At 46.6% G+C, this 12,751-nt stretch overlaps 1 protein-coding gene across 12 annotated transcripts in view; it reads left to right on the top strand.

Annotated features, from left to right (window-relative positions):
- TAX1BP1 (Tax1 binding protein 1) overlaps positions 1 to 12,751 on the top strand; it is a 712,600-nt gene that overhangs the window by 219,188 nt on the left and 480,661 nt on the right. The window lies entirely within an intron of this gene.

The following is a 12,751-nucleotide window of genomic DNA, read 5'->3' as shown; positions in this document are numbered from 1 at the left end:
CCCGTGTTTGAAACATTCACACACCCGCCTATCAAGGAGGCTCTTAAATAGTTTTTATTGAATTGCCGCTCAGTCTAAACATGCATTGGAAATTCACCTGTTACTAGAAGAAGATAGTCCTGATGTACTATTTTTAACAGAGACATGGTTGAATAAAGATGCTGACCCTGCCATCGTTCAAGCCCTCCCTCTGAGTTATGCAATACAGAGGCTTGACCGGGAGACAGGTAGAGGAGGTGGAATAGCCATTATTTATAAGAACAAATTTAGTTGCCGGTCCACTATAAATCCTCTCCCCGACTGTGAAAACATCTACTTTACCATCGGCATATCCCATGTTAGTACTTTTTCAGGGATCCTGGTATAGCGCCCTCCAGGCCTTTTAGGCAAATTCTGTAAGGATCTTCCCGATATTGTAGTCAGTCTGGCTAGTTCTGTTCCCAATTTTACCCTACTAGGGAACTTTAACCTTCATTTTGATGATACCTCACTCCCACCTATACTGGAATTAGTAGAGAGGTTGGAGATGCTTCAACTTACTCGATTAGTTGGCAGTCCCACCCATTGCAAAGGCCATTTACTTGACCCCATTTTTTAAACATTCTAAATCTTCTGGTCAAGGACCCTATTCCATTGCCTTGGTCGGACCACTCTCTAATTCCATTTACATGGATAGCGCAGGATGTCACTATTCTGGCCACGAGAAGCATTAGACAAGTACACGTTTGGTCAAAACTGCCAACAAAATCTTGGGTGACTATTTTAGAAGATACCATTCCCACCTTTGATACTAACCCGGTCACTGCAAATGATAAATTTAATAGAAGGCTAGAGTCGTCACTTGATACTATTCTACCGAAGAAAGGGACTCACAATAAAGCTGGATCCAATCAAAATCCCTGGTATACGCCAAAACTTCAGGAGCTCAGACAGTCCAGCAAGAGGCTGGAAAGAAACTGGAGAAAGGACCCCTCAGTAACTAATAAAATTAAATACAGAGAGGCGATAAAGATCTATAAATCTGAAATAAAAGCTGCCAAAGCTCTCTATTATGAAGAGAGAATCACTTTGGCGGCAAGCTGCCCACGCAAAATCTTTCGGATTGAAAAATCACTCCTAACTCATCCCAAACCCCCCATTGTTTTTGGTGATATCCCTCTACGCTGCAACCAAATCGCAGAATTTTTCTTTGATAAAATACAAACTATCTATAAGTCCTTTCCTCTAGCGGTGGCCCCACAAACCTCATCTTTACCGGACTTGATAGCCCAAGGTGGGGATTGTCTGCTGGAGGCAATCCCTCCTTTGAACTTGATCTCCCTTTGAGGGATTTTGAGTCAACTTAAATCTGGAGCACCTACAGATGTTGTCCCCCTAACATTTTAAATTTAATCTCTGAGACTGTATGCCCAGTGATCTTGGATGTGATAAACGCTTCGCTGGTAACCGGACTAGTGCCCTCCCGCTGGAAACAGGCAATGGTTAGAGCTCTTTTAAAAAAACCTAACGTCGATCCTGACGTGTTGGCAAACTACCGCCCTATCTCATTATGACCAGCAATTGGTAAAATAGCTGAGAAGCACGTACACCATACTCTCTCAACCTTTCTTGAAAATAATAATTGTCTTCATTCCTCACAGACTGGGTTCAGACCACAGCAATGCACAGAAACTGTACTTGTGACAGTGGCAGAAGAATTAAGAAAGATTCTGGATGGAGGGAGCTGCGCTGTTCTTATTCTATTAGATCTCAGCGCAGCCTTCGATACGGTGAACCATCATTTGTTAATTCAAAGACTTAGGAATGCAGGAGTTGCCGGAATAGCGTTAAAGTGGCTACAATCCTGTTTAGAGGACAGATCATTGAAGATGAAACCACCTCAAAGCGAATGCCCCTTAGATGTGGGGTTCCTCAGGGATCCTCCCTGTGCCCCACTCTATTTAGTGTCTACATGAGCCCCCTGGCGAAAGTAGTAACACCTTTTGGCATTCAGATCATTACCTACGCTGATGATACTCAGTTGGTGGTCTCGCTTAATCAACTAGATAACTCAGGCTCGGGGTTAGCCTTATGCCTTGAAAAGGTGTCAAGTTGGATGGACAGCTCTTGTTTAAAACTTAATGGAGCTAAGACAGAGCTGATGCTCTTGGGTAATTCCACTACATTGAGCATAGGCTCATTTTGGCCTAGCTGCTTGGGGCTACCACCCTCCCCAAAAGAACAAATTAAGAGTCTGGGTGTATGGCTGGACCGCAATCTTGATTTTAAGGAGCAAGCTCGCAAGGTTGCAGCTTGTTGTTATGGGATTTTAAGAATGTCAAGAAAGATTCTCCCCTTGCTACCTTTTTTGCAAGAAGAGTGCTGGTCCAAGCGTTGATCTTGTCACGCTTTGACTACGCTAATGCCCTATATGTGGGAACCCCACTTACTACCACCAGAAAATTGCAGATAGTGCAAAAGTGTGCAGCATGTCTGCTCACGAATACTTCTAAATGCCTCGCAGCTAAGCCGACGCTTGCTTCGCTTCATTGGCTCCCTATCCAAGAGAGAATCCAGTTCAAGGCTTTGTGAATTACACATAAAGCACTCTTAGGTAAGGGCCCGCCTATCATTAGGTCCGTTATTCAACTCTATCGCTCTAATAGGTTTTTAAGGTCAGATAATAAACAACTGGCTGTATTCCCAAAAATAAGAAAAACATGAAGCGGAGGGCGTCTCTTCGCGTACAGTGCCGCTAAATTGTGGAATCTCTTGCCCCTCCGTATTCACCTTGAACCAGACTACCTGACCTTTCGGAAACAGTTAAAAACCTACTTGTTTCCCTAACACTGCCCTAAGTTGAAGCTGGAATGCCCCCGGGTAGCCATGCGCTCTAGAAATGCCTTTCATTCATTCACTTAATTCTTCAACATGCTGTATTCAGGTATGGACTTTAAGCTCTGCCTACTTTTCTAATTTTCTCCTGTTACTGTCCTTTGTAAATGTTGGCTTTCCTTTTGTTGTAACCTCCCATGAGGACTGCCCCTGTTACATATGTTGTTACTCAGTATGATGCATCTACAGTTTCTGAGCACTATTTTAGGAATTACTTTCTCCTAGCTGCTGTTGCAGGCAGGACAAGCCCTCCCACTTCAGGCACCCACCCTGTGGTTTAACTGCACGGTAATGCTGCACACAACCCATCATCTTGAACAATGTCGTCCGTGCCTTTTTCTTCGTGTGCGCAGTTCGCCAAGCTCAATTTAATTATTATTATTATTTTTTTCTTTTTTAGTAGTGCGGTACCCCCTCAATCTCAAACAATGGCTGCTTCACTGCTCGCGCCTATATTTTTTCATTATTCATTTTGTAGGCAGCGCGGCACGCCTTCTAATCACCAACATAGGCAGCAGCGCATTGCTGTTCTTTCTGGGCGGTTCGCCGAATTCTTTTTTTTTTTCAATAGTCTAATAGCGCGGCACACCCCCTTTAATATTAAACATTGGTGACCCTGTGGCTCAAACAACTCTATTTTCTCATCATTCTAACTTTTTTTGTAAGCAGCCTCCCAATCACCAACAATGGGTGCAAGGCGGGCTCAAGTGACTGACGGGACCCTTTTGCCACATTACACTTTTTGAAAACTTCTGAATAACGCAAAGGAGCATTTAAAAATGAAAGCGATTTACAGAATACTCCAGAAGCTCATCGGCAAAGGGAACAACTTTAACATTCGAGGAGAGGATGTGGCCTAACCACTTGGGCGGTCGATCTCAAATCTGGGGAACCGGGTTCGAGTCTCAGCAATGAAGCTCAACATCCAGTGATTCTGGGCAAATCACTTAATCTCCCCGTGGCAAAATGAATGTGTCCTTGTGTAACACAACTGGTGCTCATGTAAAGCGCTCTGATACCCGATACCTTCGGGCCAAGTTCGCGCTATATAAAACTCGGGGGGAGGGGAACCTGTTTGCTGTTTAAATTGCAGTCCGTCTTTTCATCGCAATGGACTCATGTGTCGGTTTCATAAAGGGGAATGGTGGCATGCTTCCTGCACAAGGAGCCACTGTGTCCCCTCCCCACAAGAAACCACGCTCTTCACCCTTAAAACTTCCCCCATAGTCAGAAAGTTTACCACATGTGCCACACACACCCTAATTACTAATACATCTCAAACACCAGACCCAGATATTAACTGCACTTGACACACACACACCACTCATCAGATGCCGCCGGAATTATTAAAGGTGATCTTCAACACATTTCTTGAAACACACCACCGTCATTACTAAACTTCATGCTCATTTGCTTCCCATCTTTAGCCTGCTTCAAAGGATTTTTTGTTCATTGGCGGATTCCTTGAGGCCGTCGCACTGTTTGGTGCACCTTAAATTTGATGCACGGCATGTTTGTGCGAGATAATGGCGGTGAGCCAAATTGCTTTGTTTACCCAGTGTTAGTGGTAGGACATACCCGGGCAGCAGTGTAAGCCCTACTCGTACCACCTCTGCTTTCCTCTCCATCCCCTTTCCTTCCTTTCTCTTTAGAAGGGTTAAATAATCAGTCCCCTGCAAACATAAAAACGTAACTAAAAAACATTATCTTTTTGCAACACAAATAGCTCTAGCTTTCACTAATGCAAGACTTATTATAATGTAAATGCTTGTTTCTCTCTATCTCCAGACTGCAATCGTGGTAACACAATCCACACAAATACACTTCACACCATGCCACATAATTCCATTCACCTTATTTTCACTCCATGCCACACAATTTAGCTCTACACATTTCCATTCCATACCACACAATTAATCAACAACCCACATAATTCAATTCAACAACACAATTACACAACACACCTACACAACACACCACATACTACCAATCCACATCACAAAATTCCACATCATGCCACAAAAGTCAACAGTACACCACATAATTAAACTCCACTTCATACCACTCCACAATACAAAATACCATTCGACATAATTGCACTCATGACACACAATCCCACTCCACATAATTCCAGTACACTCAATACCACAAAATTACTATCCATATAATTCCACTGCACACCATGCCACATAATGCCACTGCACAAATCTACTCCTCTCCACACCACACTATCACCAGACACAATTCCAAAACTAACAATACCAATCCATCCCACATAATTAGCCATAGTTTGACAGTAATCTGGAATTCTGTGTAATGAAAAGTAGTTGTGAATCGATACAAAGCAAACCTACCTGGGTCACCAGCTTTCGAAAATGTCTGGGGTTGGTTAGAATCCCTGGGTACTTGCCGACATGGGCCTAAATCCTGAAGCCATCTCTATAGTAATTTCCTCAGAATTTTTCACCTGACAAAGTCTTTCAATATTAGAATTATTGGGCCGCTGCTTTGCCTGTACAGTATGCCCACCTTCATTTCTATTGGAAAGCATGTAGCAATGTAGGATGGTAGGCCGACAGCTATTATGTGAGTTTAGAAAATTATTTGACTATGCTTTTTAAGTGAGTGGCCGCAAAAATACGATTTGCACGAATCTCTCACTATTGCATGGTACCTCAAAGTATTCCAGAATTTTTTTGGTTCAGGGGACGCGTTTGCCTGTACTCATTTTGATAGTTTTGTTTAATGAAACCGGGACTAATTCACACAAATGGCCAAATGCTGAGTTTATAAGTGAATATTTTTCACAAATGGATTGCTTTCGGGTTTTCCCTCTCAACCCGTTTCTGAAAGCTGGCAAGAAGGTAGAACAGCAAACCTTTTGATTGCTGCCTTTGGAAAATAAAACTCTGTTCACATTCTTGCACACCTAAAATAAAATATTGCCATGTTCGAGGCATGTGGGCTGCTGAATTCATATCTGTGCATATTGGGTCCGGATGTTTGCACGTTGTTGTCCTGGAAGAGTCTTCGAAGTATCCTGGGATAGGTGACTCCTCCCCTGGACTACAGTGCGCATGGGCATCCTCTCCATCCTCAGATTGTTTTTTTCCGCCATTGGGTTCGGATGTGCTTATCTTGACTCAAGTTAGGAAAAACTTTTTACAGGCCAAAAGGCCTTTAGTTCGCGTCGGTACTGTTCCCGATCGGTATCGATAGTTATTTGTTAGTTTACTAACTTCCAGAAACCAACTTTTTCGCATCATACCCCACCATCGACCCGACATCGACGATGGAATCGAGGACGCCTTTCAAGCGGTGCCCTGTATGCAATGCGAAATATCCCCATGTCGACGTCCACCCGGTGTGCAACAAATGCCTTTCACCGGATCACGACGAGTCCACATGTATGGCCTGTGCCCGATTCCGATCCAAGAAGACTCTCCGGAATCGTCGAGCAGCGAGGCTCGAAGCGCAGCAAGCGGCACCGGCCCCGACTGACATCTTCAACGCCGAGGACGAAGATGTGCAAGACGTGGAGAACCTACCCTCCAGCCCCGCTTCCGAACACGACTCCGGATCGGAAGACGTCGAAGAACAACTCTTTCACAGAGACAAAGCCGACACCGAGGTAGGAGACTACAATGAGGCCTTAGGGGCCGAAGAGAGTAGCTCCGGTGATGAGCAAGGCCTACCCGAACAGACTTTGGATATCCCAGTGCGTCAGTCTGTGGCTCCGGTCGAGGGATCGCCTTCGGGCTTTACCCAAGACCTATCCCGCATCCATTCGGCCCCGTCCTCTGGCCCGGCCTCGGACATTCAGCGGCAGCCTATACTACCCAAAACGGCTGGTTTCCCTTCATCGAAACCGAAACTGAAAGCCGTCTCGGTTCAGCAGAAACCGAAACTGAAAGTCACACTGGTCGGATCGAAGCCCACCACACCTTCGACGCCAGCCAAACCCGTCGGCACCGACCGCACCAAACGGGACTTCGGTGCCGAGCTTGCAGCAGCCGACGTCGGCGCCGACGCACGGAAAAAGACCATCGGTACCGCCAAGCCGCCTCGGCTCCCGGCACCGAAACAATCGGCTCCGACCACAAAGGTCAAAATGGCTGCTGGATCTCACACCACTTCGAAAACAGCACCAAAGGCACAATCATAGACGCCGTCGACAGCTACTACCTCTCCTCGACTCGATGACCCCGTGGCACCGAAGAAGTCCACGCCTGCCTCAACGGAACCGGTCGGCGCCAAAGAACCGTCGGCGTTCCAGGTGCGGCAAGTTTCAGCATCCTTGCAACGCATCAAAGATAAGGCGGCCCTCCAGGACACATCAAGCTCCGAGCCGAAAAAGGCTCAAAAAGCTTCTCCGGCACCAGCCAACATCACTTTTGGCCTGCCACCATCCACGGCACCAAAACTGTTCGAAATCAGAACACGTGTCACCCACACCAGGATCACACCTGCAGAACACTCTCCTACGGAGACGTCGCCTTCACACATCATCGATGCCGCAACAGGCAGAATGATGCTTCACAAGAGGAAGATAACTTCTGAGCCAGCTTTGGACTCCTACCGGATCCCACTAAAGAAAAAGCTGCCAATGGATTCGGAACCACTTCTTTACGAGCCTCTCCATGCCGCTTACCAAGGTCCACAGTCCTTCTCTCCGACACACTCCGACACAGACGTTTTGGAGGACTACATGGGTGACCACGTCCCCTACCCCGGAGAAATGGACCCTGAAGGCCAACAGGACCCTGACCAAGCTTGGGATGACCCTGTGGACTCAAACGCACCTATGGATACGCAGGACACGCAGCTATATGGTGCAAAAACGTCTCCCACAGAGGACACTGCCGCATTCAACGCCCTCATTGAACGTGCTGCGGCCAATCATGGTGTTCAACTCCACTCTGACACCATCGAGGACGATTTTCTCATGGACACTTTCGCATCCTCAGAAAAACATGTTAAAACTCTACCCATGTTGAAAGGTGTCCTCAAACCAGCAAAGGACATTTTCAAAGAACCCACCAGGGCCAGAGTAATAAACCCCAGAATCGACAAAAAATATAGGTCAGCGCCTGGGGATCCTACCTATATTAGAGGACAGTTGCCTCTGGATTCCATAGTAGTCGCGAATGCTCGTAAACGGGCGCACTCGCAGACGACTGGGGATGCCCCTCCCCCGGACAAAGAGTCCAAGGTGTTAGAGACCTCCGGCAAACGGGTTGCAGCCCAAGCAGCTAACATATGGCGTATTGCCAATACTCAAGCGCTCCTGGCTCGCTACGACCGAGCGCATTATGACACACTAGAAACATTACTACAACATCTCCCTGACCAATACAAAGAGGGAGCAGAGATCCTCATCAGAGAGGGACAACTCCTCACAAACGCATCCATCAAGTGTGCACTGGATGCCGCAGATACAGCTGCCAGAGCCATAAACACTAGCGTCATGTTACGACGACACGCCTGGTTACGAATCTCCGGATTCAAACCTGAGGTGCAAAATAACATCCTCAACCAGCCGGTCAACCCAGACTACTTATTCGGGCCAGAGGTTGACACCACACTAGAAAAAATAAAAAAGGACACAGACACTGCAAAGTCCATGGGGGCTCTCCAAACGCAGACCTTTCGGAGTGGCTCCTTTCGTCGCCCCGGTAATAGAGGAGCAGGTAGAGGACAGGGGTCACAGCAAACCTACAACAAGGGCAACACCCAAAGTACCTACGATAAAAACACCAGGGGTGGATATCGTGGTTCAAGCACAAAGGGCAGAGGACGCGGATACGGCAATACCAGATCCTCTCCCAAGAACAAACAGTGACGCCCTCTCCCTTCCTCCCGACCACACAACACCTGTCGGGGGAAGGTTGCAAAAGTTCCTGGCCACGTGGAACTCCATCACTACGGACAGGTGGGTCAAAGATATTATCAAACACGGTTACTGCCTAGAATTAACCTCTACTCCACACACAATACCCCCAAAACACCGTCCTATGTCCTCAGAGCACTTAGCGCTATTACAGCAGGAAGTGCTAAGCATGATGCAAAAAGGCGCAATAGAGGTCGTACCCGTCCACGAGCAAGGTACAGGGGTGTACTCCCTGTACTTTTTAATACCAAAAAAGGACGGGTCACTCAGACCTATACTAGACCTGAGACCCCTCAACCGCTATATTCTTTCGGAGCATTTCCACATGCTCACCCTGCAACAAGTCCTCCCACTGCTCAAACAGGGAGACTTCCTGGCCACACTAGACCTCAAAGATGCGTATTTCCACATACCCATTCACCCATCACACAGGAAATATCTCAGGTTCACTATTCAAGGGCAGCACTACCAATTCAAGGTTCTTCCCTTCGGCGTCACAACAGCACCCAGAGTTTTCACAAAGTGCCTAGCTACTGTGGCGGCACATCTACGGAGGCAGCACATACACGTCTACCCTTACCTGGACGACTGGCTTGTTCAAGCAAAGTCAGCCCAGCAATGTGCCAGCCACATGTCCCGTACCATTCACCTCCTTCACAGTCTGGGGTTCTCACTAAATTACCCAAAATCACATCTCCAACCCGCACACGTACAACAGTACCTAGGTGCGACCATAGACACTCTGGCGGCCACAGCTCAGCCAAATTTAGTGAGAATCAACAGCATGCAAATGCTGATTTCCAAGTTCAAACCACAACACTCCCTTCCCGCGCGAGTGTTCATGCAGTTGATAGGCATGATGGCCTCCTGCATTTTCATAGTCCCACACGCGAGACTACATATGCGCCCGCTTCAGGAGTGCTTAGCACGTCAATGGAATCAGGCTCACGGACAACTAAAAGACCTAGTGTTGGTGAGCGGTCGGGCATACAACTCTCTGCATTGGTGGAATCCACAAAACCTTTGCAAGGGCCGACCGTTCCAAGAGCCTGTTCCACAGATAATACTGACACCGGACGCGTCTCTCCAGGGATGGGGAGCTCATGTACTCAACTACACAGTGCAGGGACTATGGACAACACAACAAAAGAAGATGCACATCAACCTTCTAGAACTGATGGCAATCTTCCTGGCTATGAAAGCATTCAAAGTACACTTGTGCAACAAAGTCGTGTTGATCCGGACGGACAACATGACCGCCATGTACTACATACAGAAGCAGGGAGGAACACACTCTCCACAGTTGTCTCATCTGGCTCAGAGCATGTGGAAGTGGGCCATTCAGAGGAACATGTTCCTCATGGCGGAACACCTCCCCGGCAAGGACAACCAGATGGCGGATCTGCTCAGCAGACACAGCCACCAGATGCACGAGTGGGAGTTACACCCATCAGTACTCCAACCGTACTTCCAGCAATGGGGTCATCCAGAGATAGACCTATTCGCCACAAGCGAAAATGCAAAATGCCAAAGCTTTGCCGCCAGGTTCCCACATCCACAGTCGCAGGGCAATGCGATATGGATGAACTGGTCCGGCAGATTTGCGTACGCTTTTCCCCCAGCACCGTTGATACCGCTGGTGGCTCGCAAACTCAGACAACACTCACTGACACTCGTCCTGGTTGCTCCAACGTGGGCACGCCAGCCATGGTACACCACTTTTCTCGAACTTTCCGTGGTGCCGCATCAAAGACTGCGGATCAAACCCGCGCATTTGACGCAGAACCATGGAGAGATTCAGCACCCAGATCCGCAACAGCTGAACCTGGCAATCTGGCTCCTGAAGTCCTAGAGTTTGGCTACCTAAACCTGCCACCTGACTGTATGGACATCATTAAGGAAGCTAGAAGACCCACTACCAGAGCTTGCTATGCAGCCAAATGGAAAAGATTCGTCATCTATTTCAATAATAATGACATTAACCCGCTAGATGCATCCATCCAAAACATAATTTGTTACCTCTTACACCTATACCGATGCAATCTGGCGTACACCTCGATACATGTCCATTTGACCGCAATATCAGCCTATCTCCAAAACAGGCAGCACCTCTCTTTATTCAGAGTGCCTGCCATCAAAGCATTCTTGGAAGGACTCAAACGAGTCATTCCACCTAGCCACCCACCAGCCCCAATGTGGAACCTCAACTTGGTCCTCACACGCCTGATGGGTCCACCCTTTGAACCTCTACACTCATGCGAGATTCAATTCCTTACCTGGAAAGTAGCTTTCCTAGTAGCGATCACTTCTTTAAGAAGAGTTAGTGAACTCCAGGCACTAACCGTTCAAACCCCAAATTCATGCCCAAGGTGATATCGCAGTTCCACATGAATCAAACTATTGAACTGCCTGTTTTCTTTCAAAACCCACAAACTGTCGCAAAAAGAGCACTCCATACACTAGATGTGAAGAGAGCCCTCATGTACTATATCGACAGGACTAAGATCTTTGGGAAGACTAAACAACTTTTCGTTGCCTTTGCCCCACACCACAAAGGTAACGCTATCTCCAAAGCAGGTATAGCCAGATGGATCGTTAAATGTATTCAAATTTGCTATCAAAAGGCTAAACGCACATTAACGATTCCCCCACGAGCCCACTCAACACGCAAGTTAGGGGCCTCCATGGCTTTCCTGGGAAACATCCCTTTGCATGATATATGTAGAGCAGCCACCTGGTCCACTACACACACATTTACCAAACACTATTGTGTAGATGTGCAATCAAAACAGCAGGCAGCTGTAGGACAGGCTGTTCTCAAAACTCTTTTTCAGACCGCTGCAGCTGGCACTGGTAGCCGCCGCTAATAAGAGGGCACTGCTATATATTCTATGCACAGATATGAATTCAGCAGCCCACATGCCTCGAACTGAATATGCTACTTACCAGTATGCATCTGTTCTTGGCATGTAGGGCTGCTGACATTCATATCGCCCTCCCTCCTCCCCGGCGCCTGTAGCAGCTGCAGCTCTCAGAATTACTGTAAGCATGGTCATCACTTTCTATATCTACTCCATCACTGCCACAATGGCGCAAAACAATCTGAGGATGGAGAGGATGCCCATGCGCACTGTAGTCCAGGGGAGGAGTCACCTATCCCAGGATACTTCGAAGACTCTTCCAGGACAACAACGTGCAAACATCCGGACCCAACACTAGGCGGCGATCTATGCACAGATATGAATGTCAGCAGCCCTACATGCCAAGAACAGATGCATACTGGTAAGTAGCATATTCAATCTTGGCTTTTTTTTCAAACCCCTCCAGAGTAAATTACGAGAATCGTCATAATTACAAATATGTGGGGGGGGGGGGGAGGTCAGACATTTGGACTGGCTATCATTTGTGGAAAAAACTTTATAAAGCCTGAAAGGATGCTTGCCCTAAACGTGAAAAAATACTGAGGTGGTCTGGAAGGAAAAGTCACACTTCAAGTTAATGAAAATGCCCATGATGAAGCAGGATTGCAAGTAACATTTTCGTGGTTCATGTTCTTGCAATTCCTGATATCATGTTAGTAAATAGTTGAACTTTCGGTAGAACACTACTTGCAGAAAGCTGATTGCACTTTATTGTTAGTAAATCACTTCTTACCTAAAACATATTAAAATCTTTGTACTACTACCAACTCAAGTTTACTATTTTGATGTTTGTTGAAATATGGTGCAGCTACTATAAGTCACGAGGCCTTCATCACAATTATTCCAGAACTGCTGTAAGCATAGTTATTTATCTAGTCATATAACGTTAAAGCCACCTCTTTGTAAACATAAATCATTTAACTATACATTATGTTTTAGTGAAATGTACTATGCCTAGTTTTTGTGAGAAGAACCTTCAAAGTAAGAATAGTAATTTGCCTAGTGCAAGAATGTTTTGTCTGTACACAAGTAATGTTATCCAGATGTACTAAGAAATATGAGTAGT

This window comes from Triturus cristatus, chromosome 10 (genome assembly GCF_964204655.1).
Source record: "Triturus cristatus chromosome 10, aTriCri1.1, whole genome shotgun sequence".
In the NCBI taxonomy this organism is placed as follows: Eukaryota; Metazoa; Chordata; class Amphibia; order Caudata; family Salamandridae; genus Triturus; species Triturus cristatus.
Note: the sequence above shows the minus strand (reverse complement) of the source record. Positions and strands in the feature narration are given on the sequence as shown.